Source organism: Mirounga leonina, unplaced genomic scaffold (genome assembly GCF_011800145.1).
Source record: "Mirounga leonina isolate KUSES-001 unplaced genomic scaffold, KU_Mleo_1.0 Mir_82, whole genome shotgun sequence".
In the NCBI taxonomy this organism is placed as follows: Eukaryota; Metazoa; Chordata; class Mammalia; order Carnivora; family Phocidae; genus Mirounga; species Mirounga leonina.
This window is the reverse complement of record NW_023270825.1, coordinates 58,281,839-58,295,882: the sequence shown is the minus strand read 5'-3', so window position 1 is coordinate 58,295,882 and position 14,044 is coordinate 58,281,839.

The following is a 14,044-nucleotide window of genomic DNA, read 5'->3' as shown; positions in this document are numbered from 1 at the left end:
TCTTGACAAAAAGAAGTCATGGATGAAAGAATGAAAATCAGGTTTGCATCAAAAAGATCATTTTTTGACACCAACATACAACACCAGAAAATAGGGAAACACTTAAGATACTCAAGGAAAGAAAAAGTGAGTCAGAATTTTAAACCCAGACAAGCTGCCTCAAGTTGTAAACACTGCAGAATTTGTGGTGGCAATGACAGTAAACCACTAGGTTGAACCATATGAAATGCTCTTTTCATAGGTAAAAAATGGCCAAATCAGCCTTTCATATGGTTCAACTTATTCCATTGCAGCAGATGGAGGAGTGATGGTGAGGACCTGCTTAGGGAATAATTTGTAGTAATATTGGCTGTGATGGAAAGAAAAGAAATTGGACTATATTTGAAGAAGTTTTATAAGGATTCTCTTTGAAAGGATATTTGTGTGCTGAGGGGAAAGACCTAGGGGAGAGAAAAATTGAAGATGGGAGAAGAAATGGGTTTAATGCTACTGTTTTGTTTCATTTTTAACTTAATTTTGGTCAAAGTGATACATAAATATAGTTTAGAAAGTCATATAGCACCACTAGGCTTATAACAGCAGTTCCTTTGCAAACCTTTTCATACCTCCCATTCCAACTCCCCATAGAAAATTACTATGTAACTTTTTACCTGTTTCACCTTCTATATATCTTTATATTTCTAAATCATATTAAATGCTTCTATTTCTAGTTTTTCTTTTTTTTTTAAAGATTTTATTTATTCATGGAACACTACATCAAAAACTAATGCTCTATTGTATGACGACTAACATAACATAATAAAATAAAATTAAAAAAGATTTTATTTATTTATTTGAGAGAGAGAGTGGGAGAGAGAGCACGAGCAGGGGTAGCAGCAGGTAGAGGGAGAAGCAGGCTCCCCACTGAGCAGGGAGCCTGATGCGGGACTCGATCTCAGGACCCTGGGATCATGACCTAAGCTGAAGGCAGATGCTTAATTGACTGAGCCACCCAGGTGCCCCCTAATTTTTCTTCATATTAGATAGCATTTATCATTTCCTTTATGGAACATGACAGTTGAGTGCTTTTACTACTACTTACCCCCTGTACTCCATGGTACATACAGTTTCGTATCTTCTCAATATATTTAATCATAATTTTTGGTATTTGTAGTATTATATCTAGGAAGACATCATGAGTAACATTTCCTTTATACAATAACTGCTTTTTTTTTTTTTTTAAAGATTTTATTTATTTATCTGAGACAGAGAGAATGAGAGAGACAGAGAGCACATGAGAGGGGGGAGGGTCAGAGGGAGAAGCAGGCTCCCTGCTGAGCAGGGAGCCCAATGCGGGACTTGATCCAGGGACTCCAGGATCATGACCTGAGCCGAAGGCAGTCGCTTAACCAACTGAGCCACCCAGGCGCCCTACAATAACTGCTTCTTGCTAGAGTTAATGATTGCAAAGGTTTTTTTTTTTTCTTTCGGTTAGTTTTCTATGTATACATTACTAATTTATCCCTAAGCTCTTTTTTTTTTTTTTTTTTTTTAAGCAAGAGAGAGCAAGTAGAGGGTCAGAAGGAGAGGGGGAGAGAATCTTTTTATTTATTTATTTTTTAATTTATTTGTTAGAGAGTGTGTGTGAGAGACAGCAGAAGCAGGGCAGAGGGAGAGGGAGAAGCAGACTCCCTGCTGAGCAGAGAGCCCAATGTGGGGCTCGATCCTAGGACCTGGGGATCATGACCTGAGCCAAAGGCAGACAGACGCTTAACCGACTGAGCTACCCAGGCACCCCAAGGGAGAGAGAATCTTAAGCAGGCCCCATGCCTAGCGCAGAGCTGGATGCCCAGTTCAATTGTACAACACTGAGACCAGGACCTGAGCTGAAACCAAAAGTCTGGCAGTTAACTGACTGAGCCACCCAGGCCCCCCATTCCCTAAACTCTTTGATACAAGCATAAATATCCTCTTAATATGTTTACACACATCAAATAATCTCTCATGTTCTTTTTTTTTTTTTTTTAAGTAGGCCCAACACCCAACGTGGAGCTTGAACTCATGACCCTGAAATCGAGTCACATGTTCTACCAACTGAGCCAGCCAGGCGCCCCTCATGTTCTTTTATTGAGACATTCCTTTTGGAGCTCTTTGCTTTCCTGGTGTAGCCAGGATTGATTGCCCTCTGGGCCACTACTTAGCTGTGGCCCTCTCACTTGCCTTCATTGTAGATTGATTGCATCCCATATTTTCCTTTCTTGATTTACTATCAAGAGAGGATAGGTGGGAGGTACTTGTTTTTTTTTAAGATCTCACCTCTGAAAATTTTATTATTTTAATTTCACTTAAAATAATAGTTTGGCTGGTCACAGGATGCCAGTTTGGAAATCATTTTACTCAGAACTTTGGAAGTATTGTTTCATCTTCTAACATCTGTGGTTGCAGGTGAGAAATCCAATGATGTTCTCATTTCTGTTCCTTTTCAGTCACCTTTCCCCCACCTTCTCTCTAAAAGTTTTTTACCCCAAGTTTTCTGGAATTTCACAATGACATGATGTGGTTCTTTTATCACTTACTTGTGGTGAGCCCTCAGTAGCCTTTTCAATTCCAGTGATTCATTTCTGTCATTGATGGGAAATTTCTTTTTATTATTTTTAAAAAAATATCTTCCCCTCTGATTACTCAATTCTCTCCCTCTGGAACTTCTATTATTTGAATGTTGGTCCTCTGGAGTAATTCTTTTAATTTTTTATATTTCTCTCTCATTTTCCTCCTCATTGCCTCCTCTTTCTTCTGGGAGAATTTTCTCAATTTTTGCTTCTTTCTTTGTGTTTGAAGTAAACATTCCTGTCGACATATTTTACTTTCAGCCCTTTTTGTCTTCTGCTCTGGTGTGGGAGAGAGATTTGGCTGCATGGAGGGGAATCTAGGGAGGCATTTTCAGCCTCAGTTGTACCCTAACTTTTGGAGATTGTTGCCTCCAACTCCTAAATCATTCTGAGGTTCTACAGTATGACTTGTTTTGCTTCCGGGCTTTTATTTTTGTAAAATGTGGTTACATTTCATAGAGAGTTTTTGATGAAATAGTAAAATATTTACAAGACATTCTTGTGTCAGTTTATCAATATTTATTATTTTTTTACATACATGCACACATTTACATGCTGGCAACTTAACTATATGCATTATAATAGTGAGATATAATAATAAATAACTGTCTTGTAGAATATATTTTGAGGTTCTTATGGTCTATCAAATCATGTCCAAAGTAAACTTCTTCTACTATATTTGTTCCCAGTTAGAAAAATGTTTATTTAAAAGCAATGTCTTCTTATAGTTAAAGTTTGTCTAAGATAACTTTTTCTACAGATACTTTTTAGAAATCCTCTTTTTATTGAGAAGATAGTGAAAATAATTTTAAGAAAATGAAGTTGGAACTGATAGAATTGTCAGGGAGTAAAGCAGCTCAGGGATAAATAGTTTTTCTCCTGTTTTTTTTTTTAGTCTGGAAGAAGATCTCTAAGAATTTTCTTTGAAAGGATGGTTGGTACCTAGACAAAAGTTAAATTGCAATAATAGTGCTCCCAGAAATAGGGGTAAGTCAGGTACTTGAGTTATTGAAAAATTTTGTTTTCTAATCTGCAGAGAATGATGTTAGATGTATACTTGACTGTAATCTATTAATGTTAATCTGGAGATTATACTTTTTCATTTATCAACTTGCTCCTTAAATAACTTTTGGATCAATACTGCATATATGATCAGTTCCATCCTGTGGATGGAAAAACAAGAATCATGGCCAAACACCACCCTTGACTTTTGATACTGTTACAGATGAAAATTTGTGACAAAACATAAACTGAGAAATATGTTTATCTAAATAGAAAACCTGAATGATACCCAGAAGAGCAAAGACTAGAAAACAAAAAAATCTAAATATAGAATGGATAATCTCTCACATTAATTCTATTCTCACTTTAACTTTTTGTATTTTAAGATATTTCCAGCAGTTTTAAAATAAAACCTCCTGTTTTAATTTCTATATTGCTAATTTGCTACCATACTATTTATATGAGTCAAGATATCTTGAATTTATAGAATATGAATAACCAACCAGGATTGATCTTTCCTTCCAGAACTACTTTTGTGTCAATTTTTGAAGTAACCTGCTTTCCCTTGAACTATATACTATATCTATAAAGAAGGCATGTGGTACCCCTGTCCTAGGTTTTTCTTTTTCTAACAATTCTTCTCAGACTTACTCAGCATGACTCAGCATCATGAAGGGCACCAAATACTTTGAAAAGGGACCAACAAAAGATAATGAAGTAAGACTATGGATTCCTGGGAAATGCAAAGACAAACATTAGTCCAATAGATCCTACCACCATTCAACATTTTATTTATGGGCATTTATAAGGGACTTTACTACAAAATCGCTCTGCTTTGGAGTCCAAAACTGAAGGCTGCCTTTTTAGTTTCCAGTTTACAACATAGTGATTCAACAAGTCTATTTTTATGCTATGCTCCCCGTAAGTATAGCTGCCAACCATCGCCACACAAAATTATTACAGTACTATTGACTATATTCCCTATTCTGTGTCTTTTATTCCTGTGACTTACTCATTCCATAACTGGAAACCTCTATCTCCTACTCCTCGTCACCCATTTTGCCCGTCCTCCCACCCCCACCCGTCTGGCAACCGTCAGTTTGTTGCCTGTATTTATGGGTCTGTTTCTGCTTTTTGTTTGTTTTGTTTTTTTAGATTTCACATATAAGTGAACTCATTTGTCTTTATTAGTCCGACTTATTTCACATAGCATAACACCCTCTAGGTCCATCTATGTTCTTGCAATGGCAAGATCTCATTCTTTTTTTTTTTATGACTGTGTAATATTCTATTGTGTGTATATATACACACCACATCTTTCTTATCCATTCATCTATTGATGGACACTTAGGTTGCTTCTATATCTTGGCTATTGTAAATAATGTTGCAACAAACATAGGGGTGCATGTATCTTTTCAAACTTGTATTTTCATTTTCTTTGGGTAAATAGTAATGAAATTGTTGGATCATATGATATTTTCTATTTTTAATTTTTTGAGAAACCTCCCTACTGTTTTCCACAGTGTTTGAACTGATTTACATTCCTACCAACAGTGCACAATGGTTCCTTTACCTCTACATCCTCATCAACACTTGATATTTCTTATCTTTTTTATTCTAGCCATCCTGACAGGTGTAAGGTGATAACTCATTGTGGTTTTGATTTGCATTTCCTTAATTATTAGTGATGTTGACCATATTTTCATGTCTGTTGGTCATCTGTATGTCTTTGGAGAAATATCTATTCAGGTCTTCTGCCCATTTTCTTTGTTGCTGTTTTTTCTTTTTTTGGGGGGGGTGTTGAGCTGTATGTATCTTTATGTATTTTGGATATTAACCCCTTATCAGATATATCATTTGCAAATATCTTCTCCAATTCAATAGGTCACCATTTGTTTGTTGATGGTTTCCTTTGCTGTGCAAAAGCTTTTTATTATGATGTAGTCCCAATAGTTTATTTTTGCTTTAGTTTTCCCTTGCCTTAGGAGACACATCTAGAAAAATATTGCTATGGCTAATGTCAGAGAGATTATTGCCTGTGCTCTCTTCTAGGATTTTTATGGTCTCAGGGCTCACATTTAGGTCTTTCATCCATTTTGAGTTGATTATTATGTATGGTGTTAAGTGACTCAGTTCCATTCTTTTGCATGTAGTTAGCCGTACAGCTGTCCAGTTTTCCCAGCACCATTTATTCAAGAGACTCTCTTTTCCTCATTGTATATTTTTGCCTTCTTTGTCATAGATTAATTGACCATGAAAGTGTGGATATAGGGGCACCTGGGTGGCTCAGTTGTTAAGCGTCTGCCTTTGGCTCAGGTCATGATCCCAGGGTCCTGGGATCAAGCCCCACGTCGAGCCCTGCATCGGGCTCCCTGCTCAACGGGAAGCCTGCTTCTCCCTCTCCCGCTCCCCCTGCTTGTGTTCCCTCTCTCGCTGTGTCTCTCTCTGTCAAATAAATAAATAAAATATTTTTTTAAAAAGTGTGGGTGTATTTCTGGGCTCTCTATTCTGCTCCAATGTGTCTCTTTCTGTGCCAGTACCATACTGTTTTGATTACTCCAGCTTTGTAGTTTATCTTAAAATCAGTACATCCCTCCAGCTTTGTTCTTCTTTCTCAAAATTGCTTTGGCCATTTGGGTTTTTTGTGGTTCCATACCAATTTTAGTTTACTTGTTCTAGTTCTATGAAAAATGCTGTTGGTATTTTTGCAGGGATTGCATTAAATCTGTAGATTGCTTTGGGATTATAGTACATTTACATTCAAAGTAATTATCGATAGAAATATTGCATTTTGTTACTTGTTTTGTGGTTGTTTTGTAGTTTATTTCTGATCCTTTCTTCTCTTGCTCTTTCATGGTTTGTTGACTTTCTTTAGTGATATACTTAGATTCTTTTCTCTGTATTCTTTGCATATCTATTACTGGTTTTTGATTTGTGGTGACCACTGGGTTTGTATATGACATCTGCATATAGCAGTCTATATTAAGTTGATGGTCACTTAAGTTTGAACCCTTCCTTTACTCCTCTCCCCCACTCCCATGTTTTAGGCATAGAGTGTCATATTTTGCATCCTTTTATTTTATGAATTCCTTGACTGATTTTTACAGAGATACTTATTTTTACTGCATTTGTGTTTTTTACTCTTACACTCTCACTTATGGTTTTTCCATTCAAAGAGTTTAATATTTCTTGTAGGGCTGGTTTAGTGGTCATGTGCTCCTTTAGTTTTTATTTGTCTGAGAAACTCTTTATCTATCCTATTCTGACGATAGCCTTGAGTATTCTTGGCTGCAGATTTTTCCCTTTCAGCATTTTGAATGTATCATGCCACTCTCTGCTGGCCTGCAAAATTTCTGCTGAAAAATCCACTGATACCCTTATGGAGTTTTTCTTGTATGTAACTGTCTTCTTTTCTCTTCTTCCTTTTAAAATTTGTTCTTTATCAGTACTTTTTGTCATTTTAATTACTATGTGTCTTGGTGTGGACCTCCTCAGGGTGATTTTTTTGGGGATCTTTGTGCCTTCTGGATCAGGATATCTGTTTTTCTTCCCTAGATTAAGGAAGTTTTCAGCTATTATTTCCTCAAATAAATTTTCTGCCCCCCTTTCTCCCTCTTCTGGGATCCCTCTAATGCAAATGTTATTATGCTTGATGGAGTCAATGAGTTCCCTAAGACTATTCTCAATTTACATAAAATTTTTTCTCTCATTTGCTCAGTTGGTTACTTTCCATTCCTCTGTCTTCTAGGTCATTAATTTGTTCCTCTGTTTCATCTGGCCTGCTATTTATTACATCGAATTATCTAGTTGTATTCATGGGATGAGATGAGCCTAGGGGCCTTCTAGTCCATGATCTTCCCAGACCCTGATCTTTTAAGGGAGTATAGATATTTTAAAAATATTAATTCTTCCAATCCATGAGCACGGAGTGTCTTTCCATTTGTTTGTGTTGTCTTCAATTTTTTCATCAGTGTTTTCAGAGTACAGGTCTTTCACTCCTTGGTTAAGTTTATTCCTGGGTATTTTATTATTTTTGGAGCAATTGTAAATGGAATTGTTTTCTTAACTTCTCTTTCTGCTGCTTCATTATTAGTATATACTAACCAACCAATTTCTGTGTATTAATTTTGTATCTTGCAACTTTACTGAATTTATTTATTACTTCTAATAGTTTTTTGGTGGAGTTTTTAGGGTTTTCTATGTATAGTATCATGTCATCTGCAAACAGTGACAGTTTTACTTCTTCCTTACCAATATGGACGTATTTTATTTTTTCTTCTCTGATTGCTGTGGCTAGGACTTCCAATACTATGTTTAATGAAAGTGGAAAGGTGGACATCTTTGTTCTTGATGTTAGAGGATAAGCTCTCAGTTTCTAACCATTGCATCCGATGTTAGTTATGGGTTTGTCATTTATGACCTCTCTTATGTTGAGGTATGCTCTCTCTAAATCTACTTTGTTGATTTTTTATCATGAATGGATACTGAATTTTGTCAAGTGTTTTTTTCTGCATCTATTGAGGTTATCATATGATTTTCATCCTTCATTTTGTTAATGCGTTGTATCGTGTTGATTGATTTGAGAACGTTGAATCATCCTTGTATCCCTTGAATAAATCCCACTTGATTGTGATGAGTGGTCCTTTTAATGTATTGTTGAATTCAGTCTGCTAATATTTTGTTGAGGATTTTTGTTTCTATGTTCATGAGAGATATTGGCTTATAGTTTTCTTTTTTTGTGGTGTCTTTGGTTTTGGCATCAGGGTAATATTGGCCTTATAGAGTGTATTTGAAAGCTTTCCTTTCTCTTCTATTTTTTGAAATAATCTGAGGAGAATAGCTTTTAATTGTTCATTGAATGTCTGGTACAGCTTATGTTTTTTTTTTTTTTTTTAATCTGTGAAGTTGGAATGATAATAGCCATTATCATATGGGTTTTTTGTGAGAACTAAGTGAAATAATATTTGTAAAATATTCACCAATACCTGGCATACTGCAAGCATTCAGTAATTGCTAGCATTCATCATCCATGGTACATTCTTTTGCTTATCTTTTGTCAACTATCTAGCCTTCAGGGGTGGGTTGAATTTTTTGAAACAACCAAATGTCAAGCAATGTCTTTTGAATCAAATGGGTGAACACTTTGGAGTAAAACCACTCTGGGTCAAAAATTCAGGTGTAGCAATGAAGAAGAAAGACAGTTTTTCTCTTGTGGATGGTATATAGTCTCTGAAGGCAATTCTAAAAGATATTCCAAAAATCAGAGAATTAAGTGTACAACTTCCAAAATGGACTCCTTTAAAGTAGTTGGCAACCCGGAGAATACAAAGAATAATAAGATGTTGTGCAGCATTAATTCCATCATGAAATATCTTTGAGCAGCTACTGTGTACACGTTATACACTTATGATCCACTTATGGTGGGAGTACAGGCTTCAAACTCTAATATAATTTTGTGAGCCACATAGGGCTATGATTGCTTGGGCTATGGTTAAACGAACTAGTCAGGCATGTCGGAATATGTGTGTATCTATGATAGTTGATTTGAGAGGATTTCCCGACTGTTTTGTGGGGAATCAATGGCTATAGTGGGAGGTGGTTAGATTGGTTGTGGTTTATAATAGTTAAGAGGCTACAGTGGGGGTTCCAGAAATATTTAGGTAGCAATTTAACAATTTGGTGATGAATTGGATTTGGGAGGTGAGGGAAGGAGAAGTGTCAAAGATGGCTCCTCCTATCTGGCATTTGCACTTGACAGTACCATTCCAGAGGTGAGGAACACCAGAAGATAACCAGCTTCTTGAAATCTGTACAGAACTAGGTGGTTGATTCTAAAATCACATTCCAGTTGGATATAATGGCATAAATAATAAATAGAAATACAAGTAATGTGGAGACAATGAATTCTGAGTGAATGTTCAAGGAGAGACATTTCAGTAAAAAAATAGTTTTCAAAAGATTTAGAAAGTTTGGAAGCTATCTAATTAAAAAAAGGACCCCTCTCCTTTCCCCCGACAAACTCCAAAATATCTTGCTTATCTACCTGTGCTACCTAAAGAAAACTACTGCAGGGGGTTATTTGGGCAGAGAATTCATGATGGAGGACAAGCATAAGGATGCTGAGGCAAAAAAGTGCCTAGTGTATTTGGGAAACTATTCCAGTATGAATGATTTGAGCAATTTATGAAGAAAAATACAATGTTCATTGGTATGCTTCATGAATTGAAAATTACATAATATATTACCTGTCAGTAAGTAGATTTTTCACAGATACTAATTTTGTAAGATATTATTTTCATTAATAAAAATCTTAAATTGAAGTGGAAGGATAAAATATAGTGGTTGCTGAATTCTTAGGCTTAAACTTTCAATGAACTTAATTTTGAGAGGAGATCCCACTTTATCTTGTTTTTCAGACAATATGGTATGTAATGAGGTGATAAAATCAGTGTAACCCATGTAACTCTACATAAGGAAATAGTTTGATTTCTTTTTGTGATATGTACCAACTCTTAACAGTATTTGCTTTGTCTGAAATTCCAGAGTGAAAAATTCATTCCTTTGGTCTTCTTTAGCAATGCATTTTTCCCACAGAGTTGTGATTTCTTATTACTTATCAGTCATTTACATCAGGGGTTACCAAACTTTTCTGTAAAGGACTAGATAGTAAATAGTTTAAGCTTTGTGAGCCAAGAGGCAAAATCAAGGATAGTATATAGGTATTTATATAATGAGAGAAGACAAATTTCCACAAGTATTTATTGATGAAATTAAAAATGATATAATGAATGTTGAAATTTGAATTTCATATAATTTTCACTTATTATGAAATATTCTTTTGACCTTTTAGAAAAAAAAAACATTGAAAAATGTAAAAACCATTCCTAGTTCATGGGCCAAACAAAAACAGGTAGCTGGCCAGATTTGGTTGGTAGGCCATCGTTTGCCAACTCTTGATTTATATCATGTTGTGAAAGTGTGTCAGTCATTTTATGTGATCATATTTTCCTCTTTTGAATAAAAGCGAGAACATTGTTCTTGAGAACATTGGCATTGTTATTTGAAAGTGTATGTGAGGTGGTGGAGCTTCTGGTGGAGGTAATTTTGGTTTGGTTAGTCTTGGCTTTCTGTTTTTATAAAAGCCCTGGATAAAGAAAATGTCTGAAAAGTTCTTATTTCATCTCCACTTTTGAAATGTAGGTAAAATGAAATGATTGTGGAAACTCATGAAATTTTTGAGAATATATCTGTGTTTCCACTCTGAAATTTAGGTATTAGTCTCACAAAGCTATAATCATTGTGTGGTGCAGAGTTTGTTTTTCTTTGAAATATAAATTATATGATGATTATTACCAAGATTTACAAGTTGATTTCAAGTGTTAATCTAAATTCTTACCTCTCGTATTCATATTATTGAATAAAAAAATTTTTACTTTATTACTTATGCTAATTACGTCAGACATGACATTCATAGTATTAACATAGATAAAGGCTTGCGAAAACGGTGGCATTTGTGGCACTACTGAAAATCAAAGAGTGGCCGTGATGGAAGTTAATGTGAAGTTTTATCTTATGAGGGGTGCAGGTTCCCAAATCAGCACATAAGCTGAAAATGATGAACAGTCAAAATTATCGTTGAACATCTCTAAGGCAAAGGGACCATGTGAGGCAACTATATCATCTCCAAGCAAGCCCAGGGGAGCTAGACTGAGCCCAAGATGACCTGGCTGGTTTATGTTTGGGGCTGTACAACACCTTAAAACCAGAATCATTTTCCTTAGGTGAGATGCTCATACTCCCAGGCTGCACCAGCAACTGAGACTGACCCAGGCAGCAACGAGTCAAGCTTGTCATCTCATGGACACGCCAGAGCCTTGGTTTAAATAGATTTATTTTTTTTCTTCCCCCTTTCCCCACATAAATAGTTGAATCTGTGGGAGCGAAATGAACATCTGATTACAAAGCAGTTTACAAATGAAATGAGTTCCAAATGTAAATTTGTTCTTAGATGAGCCCATCTATATTATTAACTTAGTACAAGAAGTGATTTCTAGTGTTCCAGAGAATCCTGAGGTCCTGTGGAGGGGGGAGAAGGAATGAGTGGGCAGGACACTGGTCCTCCCATCAGCCCTTACCTTACTGCAACATTTCCTATTGATCCACTTTATAGGCTGAATGTCCAAGTATGAATTTGTTTGACAAAAGGATCCTGCTTTTAAAAAGTTGACAACCACTGACTTAAAGAGCATTTCTGATAGTGTGAATTCTCCAGTGCCTATCACCCCATAGCCATTTTCTCAAGCAATGCAGGTGGAGTGCCTGTTCAAGCTACGGGGCAGATTGCTTCCTTCTCTCAGGTGGTGGCTCTCTTGTCATACTTCTCATGGGATGCCTTGTTTTGGGGCAGAGGCTCCCTTAGGAGAGAAGGGAAGAGGAATTGAGAAAAGATATCCCAAACTCCTTTGCTCTCAATCTGCTAAATTCCCTGTCCACCTCTCGCCTTGTGATTTACTACTCATGTCTTCTGCGAGGGTAGGTGGGGGAAGGACAGTTACCCAACCCCCATCCTGGTAATCTCCACCACAGTTTAGGGCTCTCAGGGTTCCAAAGTTACACTGTGGTGGCACCAGAGCTGCATTATGACTTTTATAAGCCCTACATACTTTTGCCTTTGGGGATGCTTATGCCATAAAAAATATTAAAGGCTGAATTCATTATTACATGTTCATCACTATTACATTTATTTTTTTCTTCTGATTTTAAAAGAATTAAAATGAAAACATCTTTGTAGGTCCTTAAAATATCATGCCCCTCTTCCCAGCCCCCCCACCCCCTGGCACTGAGTCTACAGGATAAGTCAGCCCTGGTTAAGACAAGAGGACTGGGTTGGGGGAGGACGACTCTTCTTCATTCCTTAGTGGAATATGTTAAGTTAGTTAATTCTTTAATTGTTTACTTATAGCATCCATCCTCATTTTCTGGTTTCCCTCCCCACCCCCCATCACATACCTACTATGCATCAGACATGAATCCCACTGGGCTGGACCAGGAGACAAATCTGAGAGGCAGAATTATCACCTGTCTCAGAAGACCAAGGCTTTCTAATGGGGTTCCATGCATCATGCCTAGCTCTTTCATTCCTTGGGATTTTTTCTTCATTCCCCATGTAACTCTCCATGTTTATGCAAATGAGATCTTGGGAAGTCTATCCCATTAGACTTTGTCAGACACATCCAAACATATCCGAATCCCATTTAGACTCAAGATATGGCTACTTATATTTCAAAAACTTGAGGGTTATTTTTATTAATCTTTTCCTTTGATCTGTAATAATAGCCTTAAGGAATGGAGAATGAGAATTAATAAGGAATATTCTTTTTTTTTTTTTTTTTTTGAGAGAGAGAAAGAGAGAGAATGCCCGCATGAACAGGGGCAGGGGGAGAGAGAGAATCCCAAGCAGCTTCCATGCCTAGTGTGGAGCCCAATGCAGAGCTCAGTCCCATGACTCTGAGATGATGACCCGAGCCAAAATCAAGAGATGCTTAACCAACTGAGCCACTCAGGCATGCCAGTAAGGAATATTCTTTTAAACCTTCTCCTTATTTATACTGACTGTACCTTAAATTAAACCCTCATCAACTTTCACTTGGATCCTTTCATCATCTTCAGGAACAACTTCCAGTTCTTACCTCCACAAAAGTTTATTCACCAAACACTTGTAATGTGTTATTTTCTCATTAAAAATTTGGTTGAATCCCTACTAACCACAGGATAAAGTCCAACTCCAAAACATAGATAGCATAGAGGGTTTTTCATGATTTGACTTTACTAGCTTGATACTTTTCCCTTGCCATCCAATGGACATTTACCAGATGTGTCAGTCAGCTAATGCTGTATAACAAACAAAACCCCAAGTCCACTGGCTTAAGACAATATTATTATAGCTCTCACATCTGTGGATTGGCTGGAATCAGCTGATTTAGGCTGGGCTTGCACATGTGTCTGTGGTTCACTTGGCTTGTTCATGTGTTGTTGGCTCAGCTGGAGACTTTAGGTAGGACAGCTCTGTTTCATGTGTCTCCCCTCTGGAACCCACATATAGACCAGGCACTTCCATGTGTGTTTTCACCCTGGAACCATTGGTTTGACAAGACACACTTTTTTTTTTTTTTTTAAGATTTATCTATTTATTTGGTGGGGGGAGCACATGAGTGGGAGGAGGGGCAGAAGGAGTGAATCTCAAGCAGATTCCCCACTGAGCACAGAGCCTGATGAGGTGCTTGTTCCCAGGACCCATGGGATCATTACTTGTGCCAAAACCAAGAGTCAGATGCTCAACTGACTGAGCCACACAGGTGTCCCCAGGCATACCTTCCTTATAGTGACAATAGAAGCTCAAGAGAACAACATTCAAGAGCTCTTGAGCCCTAAATTCCAAATTGGCATTACTTCTG